At 40.9% G+C, this 12982-nt stretch overlaps 1 protein-coding gene across 1 annotated transcript in view; it reads right to left on the bottom strand.

Annotated features, from left to right (window-relative positions):
- The window catches only part of large2 (LARGE xylosyl- and glucuronyltransferase 2), a 104736-nt gene that overhangs the window by 56090 nt on the left and 35664 nt on the right, over window positions 1-12982 (bottom strand). The window contains exon 2 of the mRNA XM_080030875.1: window positions 3535-3636. The gene's annotated coding sequence lies outside the window, so the exon portion shown is untranslated. The remainder of the gene's footprint in view (window positions 1-3534; window positions 3637-12982) is intronic.

Below are 12982 nucleotides of genomic sequence, written 5' to 3' on the forward strand. Positions count from 1 at the left end.
TTATGAACAAATTGTGAATTATGGAAACGTGCTCCCGTGCAAGACGAACATGGTACACTTTGAATTGAGTTTCTACGATGAAGTATGAACGAGTAGGACCATTCATAATTTTGCAAGAAATATTAATTTCATAAAAAGTTGATTTTCTTCGAAATTATGAATGTTATTAAAAAACTGTATAAGTGTATTAATGTCTTAACTATGCTGAACAGTTAGATGTGACAATGAAGTTTGTGGGATAAAGTATGAAGGAGGAGAAGGGATTTGAAATGTTGCATAATTTTTCATAAAACGTTGAAGAAGTATGAAATTATGAATTATTTTGAAAATGTCGAAGGGGAGCAATGAAGTCCTTGAAGAGCTGAACATGTAGCTATTTGAATCAGGTTTGAAGGTTGAAGTATGATGAAGATATGGAACGGTGTAGAAACGGCGGAATAATAATAATTTGAAGGCTGTAGGATATTAAAGATGTGAATGCTTTCAGCATTCACACCAATACATATGCAGAATATCAATGCTGTGAATGCTTTCAGCATTCACACCAATTAGACAAATCCACAGAGATTTCTCATCACCTTGAAATAAGTTCTTGAACATTCAATTTAAAATGGAAGAAAGGTGTCGAGAGTGAATGGCTGTAGTCCAGCAATGTAAAACATGCCTCACTTCAAAATCTCAAAAACCTGACACAAGTACCAGGTGAAACATTGGCGGTACACAGTAGTACCCCAGTAGCCTGGAAATCCAGACCCATATCTAGAACAATATAGGGTCTGGCCACGATCAATAGACCTTGCCAACTCAAGGGGCGGCACCTATGCATGCATTTCAAATGCATCTGCATTAGGGCTGCAACTAACGATTATTTTGATAATCGATTAATCTGTCGATTATTTTCTCGATTAATCGATTAGTGTTTTGGTCCGTAAAATGTCAGAAAACTGTGAAAAATGTTGATACATTTTCCAAAGCCCATGTTGACGTCCTCAAATGTATTGTTATGTCCAAAACACACAGATATTTCAGTTTCCTGTCATAATAGGATTAAAGAAACCAGAAAATATTCACATTTGAGAAGCTGAAATCAGAGAATTTGGAAATTTTTTATTAAAAAATTTCTCGAAACGATTAATCGATTATCAAAATAGTTGCCGATTATTTTAGTAATCGATTAATAATCGATTCGTCGATTAATCGTTGCAGCTCTAATCTGCATGCAATTGGATAGCACTACGACCAATCAGGGCAATGAACAAGGTGACATATTAAGCCCCTTTTGTTTAGCGAACAGCGGGTTAACTGTTAAATTGAACTTTAGTTTGAGGCGAAAGCCGTCTCAAACTCAAACAACATATCCACACAGCCATCTCTGTTTACTATCACGGCTTCGGCGGCGCATGCACAGCACTGTCGTCATCCGGTTACGTCCGCCCCAGAGCACCATACATAGTTATTTGGCCTGCCCATATTAGAAAAAAACTATTTGATTGGTAGCTCAGGATTCCTTGACATATTTAATGAGCTTCAATGGAGAGTGTCCAGACCAACAGGCGCAGCACATTTAATTTGCCAGCGCCTAGCGGCAGGTCTGGCTTTCCAGGCTAGTACCCCAGAGATAAATTAACCAAATTTAGAGGGACCCATTTAGGGAACAAACTTATTTTTTGACATATCATAAACCACATGCTTTATAGCTAATAGGAGGACACACACAACTACAAATATGAAGCAAACACAACAAGACAAGTTTGTCAACAGCAACGATAGTGACGGAAGGACACGTTAGATACCGACATCAAGAGAGACATGCGTCAGTAATGTGAAGATCCTGAAAGAAGCAACTAGTAGAGGTGGAGGTTATTTTAACTGGGAAGGAAAACCACAGAATAACCTATTCTACCAAGACACCACAGTTTAACATCTTCCTTTCAAACAGCAAAGCACATAATCACAGCTAACTGGGTTTAGTGGACTGATTACAGCAGAGCAGAGCTGGAGGGGAATACGGGTACCAGATGTCATCTGGTTTATCAAGTGGAAGATTCTTGTTGGCGATGTTTGGTTAAATTGGGTCAAAGCGCCTCAAGGAATCTGCCTACTATACACATAAACTATACATGGTTAGGTTATAGAAGCCCAGACACACAGCCCTCCCCCCAGCTAATTCAACCAACAGTTTTTTTTATGTCTTTTGATGGAGCTGGCAGTGCGCTGGCAGTGTGCTGGCTTGTGGATCCTCTCTTGCGCTGCACAGACTTCACAGGCCGTTTATTCTCAAACTCTACATAACGTACTGCAGCCAGGGGAGCTCAGGGATGTGGAATCACACGATGCTGCCTCTTTCACTTATGAGGATGAAAGAAAAACACTGCCTCATTCTCCGTCTGTTTCCACAACTCTAGCCGCGCCCCACCAGTCCTTTTTTCATGGAGTTGTTGCAGTGTGCATGAAAACACACACAACACACATAGCAGTAGGCTCCAAATCGACCCCGTATGGACTGTGCTGTTCTTTCAAATGAAACAAGGGGCTTATATTAAAGCGATGCCATGTTGAGGATGTGTTCGGGGAGTGTGCAGCAGAGCAGAGAGGATGTGGGAGGTTGCAGCGAGGGAAGCTAGCGGCGATATCGGGAGGAAAACAAAGGCTCAATTCCCCCACCTGTTTTACTTTGATGTGGAGAGTCACTGTCCTATCCAACTGCAAGAGAAATGGTGCCCGGCTGATACACCATTGAAGAATGTAGGGAAGCGGCTCTTTCTCATATGGAAGGCCACTTAACTAGACATACATTTGCCAAACCAACCAGTTAAGTCAGGATTTTCCTCTTGTAATTGAAACCAAAACATACAGATAGACAAATCTGCCTATATTATTATTTTATTCTAAGTATTAATCGATGTTTTTAAACACTGTCCAAAAAAAGACACCACATGTACATCAGTATTAACATGTCCATGAAATGTCTTAGGTTAGGGTCCTATCTAATGAGACTCCATGCTGCTGAGCTAATTTGCACCCACCATGTTGCAAGCTCAAATGAACAATTTCCTGCAGCTTCTACAACTCCAGCAGCAGCAGCAAAAAAAAAGCACAGGATGATCTTAAAACCAATTAACACGTCACTGTAATGATCAGATGACCTTTGTGTTACCCCAGGTGTTCACTAAATTCAATTACATCCTTATTTATGGCTCATGTCACATTAACAAGGCAATAGAATATTCGGGGGAAAAAAACAGTAATGTTAAAAAGGTAATTCAAAGGCAAAACAACGCATCCAAGCATAAGACGCCTCTGTATGATACGCTTGTGTTCCTGAATCACGTTTGAGACTGAGAGATACAAACTGATACCTGATATTGCCTAGATACGGTTGATTTTACGCTCCACATGCAGTCTTTTTCCCGCCCTGGCAATAAAAAGCTCCCACACACACACACACACACACATAGACTTAGCTGAAGAGAAAGGAGGCAGGAATAGTGTGACAATTGAAGCAAGAGGTTAAAATAAGCATTTGTTCCTCACCAGATTGACAGATGTAAAAATCCAAATGTTGGTAGACGGTGACGGAGAAGCTGATCAGTTGCAGTCGACGACTCCAACTGAAACTGCAGGACAAAATCCAGTCTGTAAGTGAATAAATAGAAACAGGTATGAGATGTTGTTGGAAAAAGAACGGGGAAGACTATACTCATCACAAGTAACATTAGATTATAAGTGAAACACTATTCAAATAACAAATAGAGTGAAAGAAGATAAATATCTGCTGGTGAACTAGACAGAATACTAGAAAACAAAAACCACAGAGGATCGACTGAGCTGTCAATCAAACTGCAGAGAACGATACTAGTCATTACCGTATTAAGGGGCACTTTACACGGCCACGCAAAACGGTGCATACGCAGAAAAATTTCTGCGGTTGCACTATATCATTTACAGGAAAACAGCAAACGCAAACGCAAACGCAGGCATGAACCGCAGATTTTTGAGATCACCTCCGAGGGAGGATTTTTTGGAAAACTTAACGGTTTTGGTTTCCTGTAAACACCGAAACCATTTCCCCTGATAACGCTGACGTCACGGCTCCACCCTCACACATGCGCATTGCGTTTGGATATAAATAGGCATGCGCCGTCTTTGTAGGTCCACGTGCGCCAGTTGGAAAACAACAACAACAATGGCGGATCACCGAGCTGTATTCATTGTGCTCATGGACGTTGTGCTGTTGCTGATGCATTTGTTATCGTGCCACCAATCGCTCCTACAAGCAAATAGGGAAAGAGTTGTGCTCTGCCTGTTTTTCTAGCTAAATAAACGTGTGTCACTTCTATATGCCAGGGACACGGCTCTACATTAAAAAAACACTATCAGCGTGCAGCGGTTAAGTTAGGCTACTGTTCAACAAAAGGAGCATTAAGGCTACGGCTTCACAGTAAAAGCATTTCACTGGCTAAACATTCATAGCATTTCGCTGGACACACGTGAGTTGACTTTTATTTTGAAGTACGCCTAACAGGAAAATATCCGCTCACGAAGCCCCTTCACTATCAGCAAGTCTGCTGTTTTTCCGAGTTCAATGCGGTGAAATAAGAGGACAGTCTTTTACAATATTTGTAACCCCAAGCTTACACCAACCGCTTTATGAACGTTAGTGGCATTAATTTTCGGTTACAGTAAGGTTGTATGCATCAAATTGTACCGGAAGAGCTATCTACTAGGCTGTGTCACCGCTGACTATTGGCTTGGCATGGCTGCTACTTCAGCGATTTCGGCCCGTTTCCTCTGAAAACTTTGTGTACGGGTGAAGATGTCAGATAAATTGTGTCTGAACGGGTTTTTTTTTTTAAAACCAAAAACGGGAAAACTCACGTTTTCACCGTGTAAAGTGCCCCTAAGGATCACTTGATTTAATTTTTTTCCCCACAATCCTTAGCACCCACTGTGTGTCAGTCTTGCTTCAGTTGCCAATGAAACATGTCAAACAGGGATGTTTGAATTGGAATTTTCTATAGCCTTAATGGGAACTTTCAAATGATCAAAATGAAGCACAAAACTATTGTCCAAGGACAGAGACGCAACAGACGAGTCTAAAGTCATAATTGCAAGAGTTGAGACCAGATTTTACAGTTATAAAAGAGTTTCAAGGGTTACTCTGGCGGTGTTCAGACCAAGATAAGCACAAAAATCAAGCCCCTCATTAATTTGTTTGTGTTGTTGACAGACAGACTGAACCTGTCTCAACTTTTGCTGCCACAAAATACAACATAATCCAGCAAAATCCTGCATTGGCCAATCAAATATGAGCAGGTGTGCATAATCCATTCTTGGTGGAATACGTTGTAACGTAAACAGTTTATTTCTAAGGTTTACCTCACTATGGTTGCAACAAAACATAACAATTAGCCCTTACTAAACTTTCCATAGTTGTTGCATCCTAATTCAGAGCATTAAAGACTCTTGTGTAATGCAGTGTAATGGTTTCTGATTGACCTTTATATCTATGGATCCGTTACTCAAACGGGACTAACTGGATCGTATTTCATCTTCTCACTAGTACCAGGAAACAGCATGCTCGTGTTAACAGCGTCTCTTGTGTGTGAATACATGCTATTTCCAGACTGAACACCTGCTAACGTTAACACATTAACAGTAGCGTTAACATCCACTTCCCTATCATCATGTATATCATCTAGCAAACAGTGAATATACTACGCCTATTACATGTTTAAAATGCTTTCCCATTAAAACATTATTTTATATGCTGCTTAGAGCATTGTACATGATCCGGAATGGATCACTTGTGTATCATACAGTTTTAATAAATAAATATTTGCTCACATAGACACAACACTGAACACTGTAACAACAATTCCAAGTCTGCAGGCTGGGCTCATTATATTGGACTATAGAGGCTCCGGGAGTGACAGAGAGGCAGATGGAAGAGTGCAGCAATAAGGGGGGGTGGGAAAAACCTCAATAAAGAGATAGTGAGCCGGCAAAACGCCTGCTAGGATACTCTATTCACAGAGCCCAATCTGAGCCCATTCGGTGTCTTGGACAAACCTCTCACCACGAATGCCGACACAGTCTAATCTGCATCCACATCAAGGAAGACGCGTGTGTGTGTGTGTGGGGGGAGGATGGGGGGAGGGTAGTTGGAATCATCCTAAACTGCAGGAGGTCCCGAGCTGTTTTTTACTGCAGCTGATAGCGGGAGTGCTGCTGTTGTTTGTGTGCTAACAGCCCTCTGATGGCTCCAGGAGCACAGCCAGATTGGCCGGTAGTGTGAAACAACAGCAGACACTAAAGCTGCTTAATAATACGACCTGGGGGAGAGGGAGGGAGGGAAGGAGGAGGAGGCGGCCACACGCGCCATTAGGGTTGGGCATTTCAATCTCTTTCAGCTTTAGTTGGCAGTAAACCGAAGCACAGGGGGAGAGTAAGATTCATTTACATGCACTTTAGTAATCTGATAATTCTCTTCTTCTTACAGCAGTACGACGATTTCTGAAAGGAGAAATATGCTTTTCTTTATCGTGTTAAAGGTGTATGAGTATAACAGAGACAGATTTTCGGCTCTTGGAACTGATAATGTGTACGTACACCTAAACGGGTTTCTTAAAAGGCATGAAAGACCTGGGAGAGTGTCCTTGTGCCAGCAAAGGCACGGGATGAAGATCAATGTCTCCAAATCAAATAAAAACACAGAGTCTGTCGGTGTATAGGTTAACGGCTGCCTGCTTGGGTAAACCGATTTGTATATGGTGTGTGTGAGAAACTTGGTTAACGTAATCGGAGCAGGGAATTTGAGAAAAAAACGTAGCCTGCTAGATTTCAGGTGTATTTGTAAAGGGCTTTTTAATCTGCTTTCTCATTGAGAGTGTGTGCAGGACAAAGATAGATAGCTGTCGCTGTGACAGCGGAGGAGCACTCAAGGTGTGGGATGCATCTCCATATTAAACATAATTGGATCAATTCTATTTTTACTGTATATAAGTTAATAGTTTTTTTTGGGTCAGGCTTAAAAGCTAGAATACAATTATTCAGTCAAAATGTCTCTCCGACAGATAGATAAATACTATTGCACTGCTACAAACAACTCATTCAGTGCAGCTTCATAGGATTAATTGTGTGATTTTCAGACACCAGTAGATGAATTACTCAATGCCACACGCTAAAAAGAAAAACACAATCGGAAGTCACAGTAGATTGAAAGACAATTAGCAGCTTTTTGTAGCTATAGAGGAGCTCCGGCAATCTGTACTTTGATGTGTGACTTCTCGAAGCAACATGACACAAATGACTATGCTCCAAAGAAGACAAATCATCTCATCAAACTGCAGGTGCATCTGTTTAAAAAGGATTCCAAATAATTGAATGTGTCAAGAGGAACGATTTAGAAAATCATGACGACAAACAAGAAGCAGAGAGCGAGCGATTGCAAGTCGAACTAACTGAACCAATGATGATAAAAAAAACTGTATTTCATTGGTTGGAGTTCTTCCATACGTCCAGGCTTTATTTCGTTATTTCTCTATTCATCTTTGCAGACTAACAGGCTTCACAAGCTGCTTAATAGAGAGCAATGATTAAGGTGGGTGTGTTAGAGGAAGCCATACGCAGCATCTCACTTCGTCCCCTTGAACTTCTGCTTTTCTTCACTGAGTAAAGGTCTGACAAGGCTGAGGAACAGTCATTCATTTGCCTGACTTTGTAGGACAAAACCTATTGTCTGTCTTCAGTATCCCCAAATGCACTGCGTGTTAGACACTGTTCACCATGCCTCATTTGCCTCAGTTAACAAGTTATTTTCAGTTTGACATGTTTCTGGAAATGTCCATGATAAATAAGTGATAGTTCCTTAAAACGAAAAAAAAAAAAAAATAATTAAGGAAATTATATTTGTTTTAAGAAAGAAATAATTAAGGAATCAAACATGGACAGACTGATGAGTTCAAACTTTCAGGTGTGTGAACTCAAGATAGATCTTCTTTACTTGTCAATCTCACAGAACACATGGATTAATCTACATGAGGCTGTGAGGGACACACTTCACAACAACACATCCCTGCAGGTTCAAGAAAGTCCCCTGACACCAGATACAGAGACAGAGATAAGTGAACCGTTACTGACCGTCATGAAAAAGCAAGATACCCAGATTAGTTTTCCTAAATCCTTTTTTGGACGTCCATTGTGGTTTGTAAGTCATTTGTACTGCCTCTGCTTAAAAGTCTAAACATTCACACTGCTCCTCTTTGTATTGTCGTTTAAGGCTTTTTCTCTTTCTCTCAAGTAATCTGCCTCTGCGAGAACAGGCATTAATCTGAGGCTTAAATCTTCAACCCTCCAAAGATTACGCTTTTGTAGGCGGGGCCCCTTTAAAATTAAGGCAGCATCCCCCAACCCGTTGACCCTTTCCACTACATGGGGCCTTAAAGTTAATTCAGAAAATATGCACATTTCAGCATCGCTATCCGGAGTGCAATTAGCATCTCTCTCTCTCGCTCACCTGGTTAAACAAACTGGAGCAGTCAAATGCTGCAGGGTCACTGTTACATGTTTGGTGTGAAAGCAGGTTGTGATGTGTCTGGGTTTTTCTTTTTTTGTGGTTTTGAATTCCTGAGTAGCGTAGAAACAGCAAAGCAAGCTAGCTGCTGCTGCTGCTGCTGGGTGAAAAACGGAGGGAGGATCTGTGATAAGAAAGATTTTTAGATGAGTTTGGGGACTCTGGGAGGGCGTGTAGCTGTGGTAAGAGATTGGGGTTTGTAAAAAAAAAGGGGGGGGCGAATGGGAGGTGGGATTAACAGCTTCAACTAGACGTCTTCTCCTGCTTGGCATTCAGCAAAGAAAGATATAGTAAATATAATTTTGGAATGGACTGAAATTTAAATAAAAGAATATAACTCAAATTCCAAGAAGCAGTGATCTAATCCTGACAGCGTTCAACAACCACGGCAACAGCGGCTTTAGCACAAAGACGTACACATACACGCACATTCACACTCACAAGCATGCACGCACGCACGCACGCACGCACGCACACACACACACACACACACACAAACAGAGAAAAATATCCCTGCTCTGCATGCACGATTAACTCATCGACTCGGTCTCTCTGCTGCATCAGTAGCTGGTGGAGTTGGCAGAGTATTTTAGAGCGAGCAGTGGAGAATAATGAGGTTATCACAGCATCACGCCATGCTTCATTACACCCCCCACCCAGCTCCCAGATATCCCAGCAATACCACCGCTGGACCGCTACAGCCAGGACCCGCTGACTGAAACTGAAACGAAGGCCGAGCCGAGGCCTGACTGTTTTTTTTTTTCAAGTCATTGACTTCAGTCATGCTGTTGACTAAGGGAACATGAACAATCTGCTGGTTCCTGTCACGCCCAGCTTGGTTCGGAATGTTTGAGGCGTGTGTGTGTGTGTGTGTGTGTGTGTGTGTGTGTGTGTGTGTGTGTGTGTGTGTGTGTGTGTGTGTGTGTGTGTGTCTGTGTGTGTGTGTGTGTCTGTGTGAGTGAGTGAGTGAGCTTCAAAGTGTTCATGACTTCAAGAGAAAAGTCAATTAAACTAGTAAAATCTGCCTTAAGAGTCGAGTCTCCTCCTGTCCAATGCTTACGTTTGTGTTTTAAGACCAACTGTAAAACCTAAAAAACTTCATCACGTTGTAGCCAGCTGACATAAACGGCAAGTTGTTCGACCTTTGACTAACATGTTCTAGTGAGCATGATGTATTTTTGTCATTTTGTCTACTTTAGTTATTTTTACTGAAATAACGGACCCAAGTTCACTGGTCCCATTCGGGTGCCAAAACTGATCCAAAAGTGCTGCTTCTTCTCATCCCACTTTGGTTCAGTTCCAGACCCTTGGAACCTGCCAAATCTGGCAGCTTTATACGAGACAGATGCAACACTCACATCTGGTGCTCCAGTGCCAAAACACTGCCAAGTAAAGACAGCAGAAACAAACTTTATGTGACATTTACAGGGCAGTCCTAAGTGTCTCCTAACTGAAATCCCCTCCTTAGACCGAACATAAACCTGGTCCTTAATGTTATTGTGAATAGAAAATGTTGAAGGTGACATTTCTCATTATGATTGATTTGATCCTAAACCTCACCTCAGCTCTGAACAGATGGATTATGAATATGTTTTACATTATTTTGCATCAGCTTATCCAAATCATTACCATGGTAACCGAGCAATGGCATTTGAGACACAGGTGTTCAGCATGTGGAGAAAGTAACAGTACAAAACTGTAACATTTTAAGTTAAAATCAGAAAAGCTCTCAATTATACACAAAAATCACTTCAACTTATCAATAGTTAGCTTTTAATAACAGACAAATGACACCCTGTATTGTTTTTTTAATATTCAAACTGGAATGGTTTTACATTTCAAATAATCAAAAATATAAATAAATAAAATATTGGAGTATTAGTACTATAAATATGTATATTTTGTGTTCCACTGTGCATTTATTAACATTTGATAAGATGTGTGTTGCCTACTAATTAAATCAAAATGTTGAATTTAGGTTAGAACTCTGCTTCCTTTTAATTACTTCAGAAATCAATGGAGATACAGTCGATGTTAAGACCATCTTAATTTCCTCAACTTAGTTTAACATCACAGTTTCTCTGTGGTTTTCTCTGCTGACAACCCTTTTTATCCATCAGGTGATAGGAGACACAGTGAAGCAGCACGTTACACAGCGTTGTTACAGTCACACATCAGTGTGGAGGTGAGACCAGACACGCACACTACCGACGTGTACACAAGCTGAACTCGCAAACTGGATTATGACAACCTGCCTCGACATTTACACAGATGATTCACCTCGTTAATCAGCTACCGGCTCAAAAGTTCCAGGAAGTCACAGAGGAGTCACACTGACTGATGATGACTCTGTGGGGGGGAATCAATTGGCCAATTAATGGTTTTGTCTATCTATAGAAAATGAATCACCAACCACTTTGATGATGGTTAATAATGTGTAATTAATTGAGTGAGAATAGAAAAAAAATTCTGGTTCCAGCCTCTCTAGAAGGTGAAGAATTGCTGCTTTTCGTTTGAACAACCCCTTACTTTCTGTCATTTCTCCACTAATCATTATCTAACCAAGGCATACTTACATTCAGTATGTCAATCTGGCATTGTTGACCAGCATTAAAACATCTACTTCAGATACTTTTTGAGTTTCAGAGAAGGACAATATCACTTTAAAAGCACAACAAACTTTTGCATGTACAGTACCTCATAGATAGTGATGAATAAAGCATCCCACAACTATTGTTTTCTATGAGTCCCCCACAGAGCAGCAGAGAGTTGCAGGGGCAGAGGCCCATCAGCAGCATCACTGTCCTGTTATTGAAGTGCTGCTCACTAATTATTTCCACGACACATCCCAATTCTGCAGCTGACATGTGTTGCATGACCTTTTTCCCTCTGCTGGCTTACTTTTTATATATTCTTCTGTAATAATCACAGTCTTAACAGTTACAGACTTTGCAGCTTGGACTTATTGGTCGTTTGAACATCCAGCAAGATTTCATTGGTTGTTGTAGTCATTTTCACTGTTCAATTAAATGGGATTCAGAATACTTGTTTATTTTAACGTGACTAAATTTAAGTAAGTTTAAGTAATTTAAAACACAGTTAAAGTTAGCCCCTGTTTCTCTACATTCTTTGCTACATACGTAGGTGATCTCACTAAAATATTCCCTGCCACTGTTTCTGTTGTCATGACAACTGTTCCAGTATTGAGAAATGGTGATTTCATGAAGAGCCAAATTACAAGTTAAGAACAGGAACTACTTTTAGCCTCATACAACAGGTTTAGATTTGTGTGTCACATGTTGAAAATATGGAAGAGCTCGAATAGGGACCGCTTCATATTCATCTGCAGTCTGAGCTCATCTACACTTGGAGGGGAACAAGTTCCTTACTTGTGAAGCGGGAGATAATCCATCATGAAGATACTCTGATTGCAACCGGACTAAAGTATTTTCATGTCAATGCAGTGTCACATTGCACAGCCACTTGAGAGCTGAGGTTGTAAAATCATTACAGGTTGTGTCAATCTCTAAACATGATACAAGTTATTTTGTCTGTGTCCAGCCTTTGCTTTTGCGAACTCTAACAACCTGAGGAAACACAGCTGAGATAGAATCAGCTTTCAAATCTCTTCTTTGGTCATAATATATCGAAGCCGATACTCAGACTCTCATACTTTAAAAAGGCAAATGAACCCCCCCCCCCTCCCTCCTACACACACACACACACACTATATCTAATTCTCCAGCAGTCCATGCGTCTTCTACTGAGGGGGGCGAGATCAAGAAAGTTGGCTAAGTGGATGCTGCATGATTTATGAACAAGTTTAACAACTCATGTTTGGTGCATTTCCACTTTAACAGAAAAGTCAAAAACATTATCTTGCTTTTTATCTCTTCTCCATCTTCACTGTGTTCCCTCTTTCTGTGCTACTAGCAGACCTATCAAAGTAAAGTTAGCTGTAACTGAGCTGAGCAATGGTTGGTCCCTGCAACACGCCTCGTCTCACCTGCTTCAAGTCTCTCCCTAAAACCCTGTTTCCACCTGGGATTAACAGCAGATTTTTTGAATCTGGTTACAAGTGGACAGTTCTCAGTCCGTGTGTTCACACTTGCATTTTCAAATGTGACTTCTTTGTCTACTTGTGATCCGATTCCATTTACCCGCGCTGTATTTAAATCAACACGTTCATCATTTCCGTTTGCATTGGTGTTTTTAACCGGTGAGGTTCAAACAAGTAAACGTAGGGCTGTACAGTGCCACAGTTTTAATCGCATTTGCTATTAAAATGCATTACATGCGAAGATAATTACCAGTCTAGGTTGACGAGATAGGCTACCGTCTCATTTAGACAATGAGCGATGCACAACACTGCTTAGAGGGCTCTACATTAACACTCGCCAAATGCTG

This window comes from Ammodytes marinus (genome assembly GCF_949987685.1).
Source record: "Ammodytes marinus genome assembly, chromosome: 1".
Lineage (NCBI taxonomy): Eukaryota > Metazoa > Chordata > Actinopteri > Uranoscopiformes > Ammodytidae > Ammodytes > Ammodytes marinus.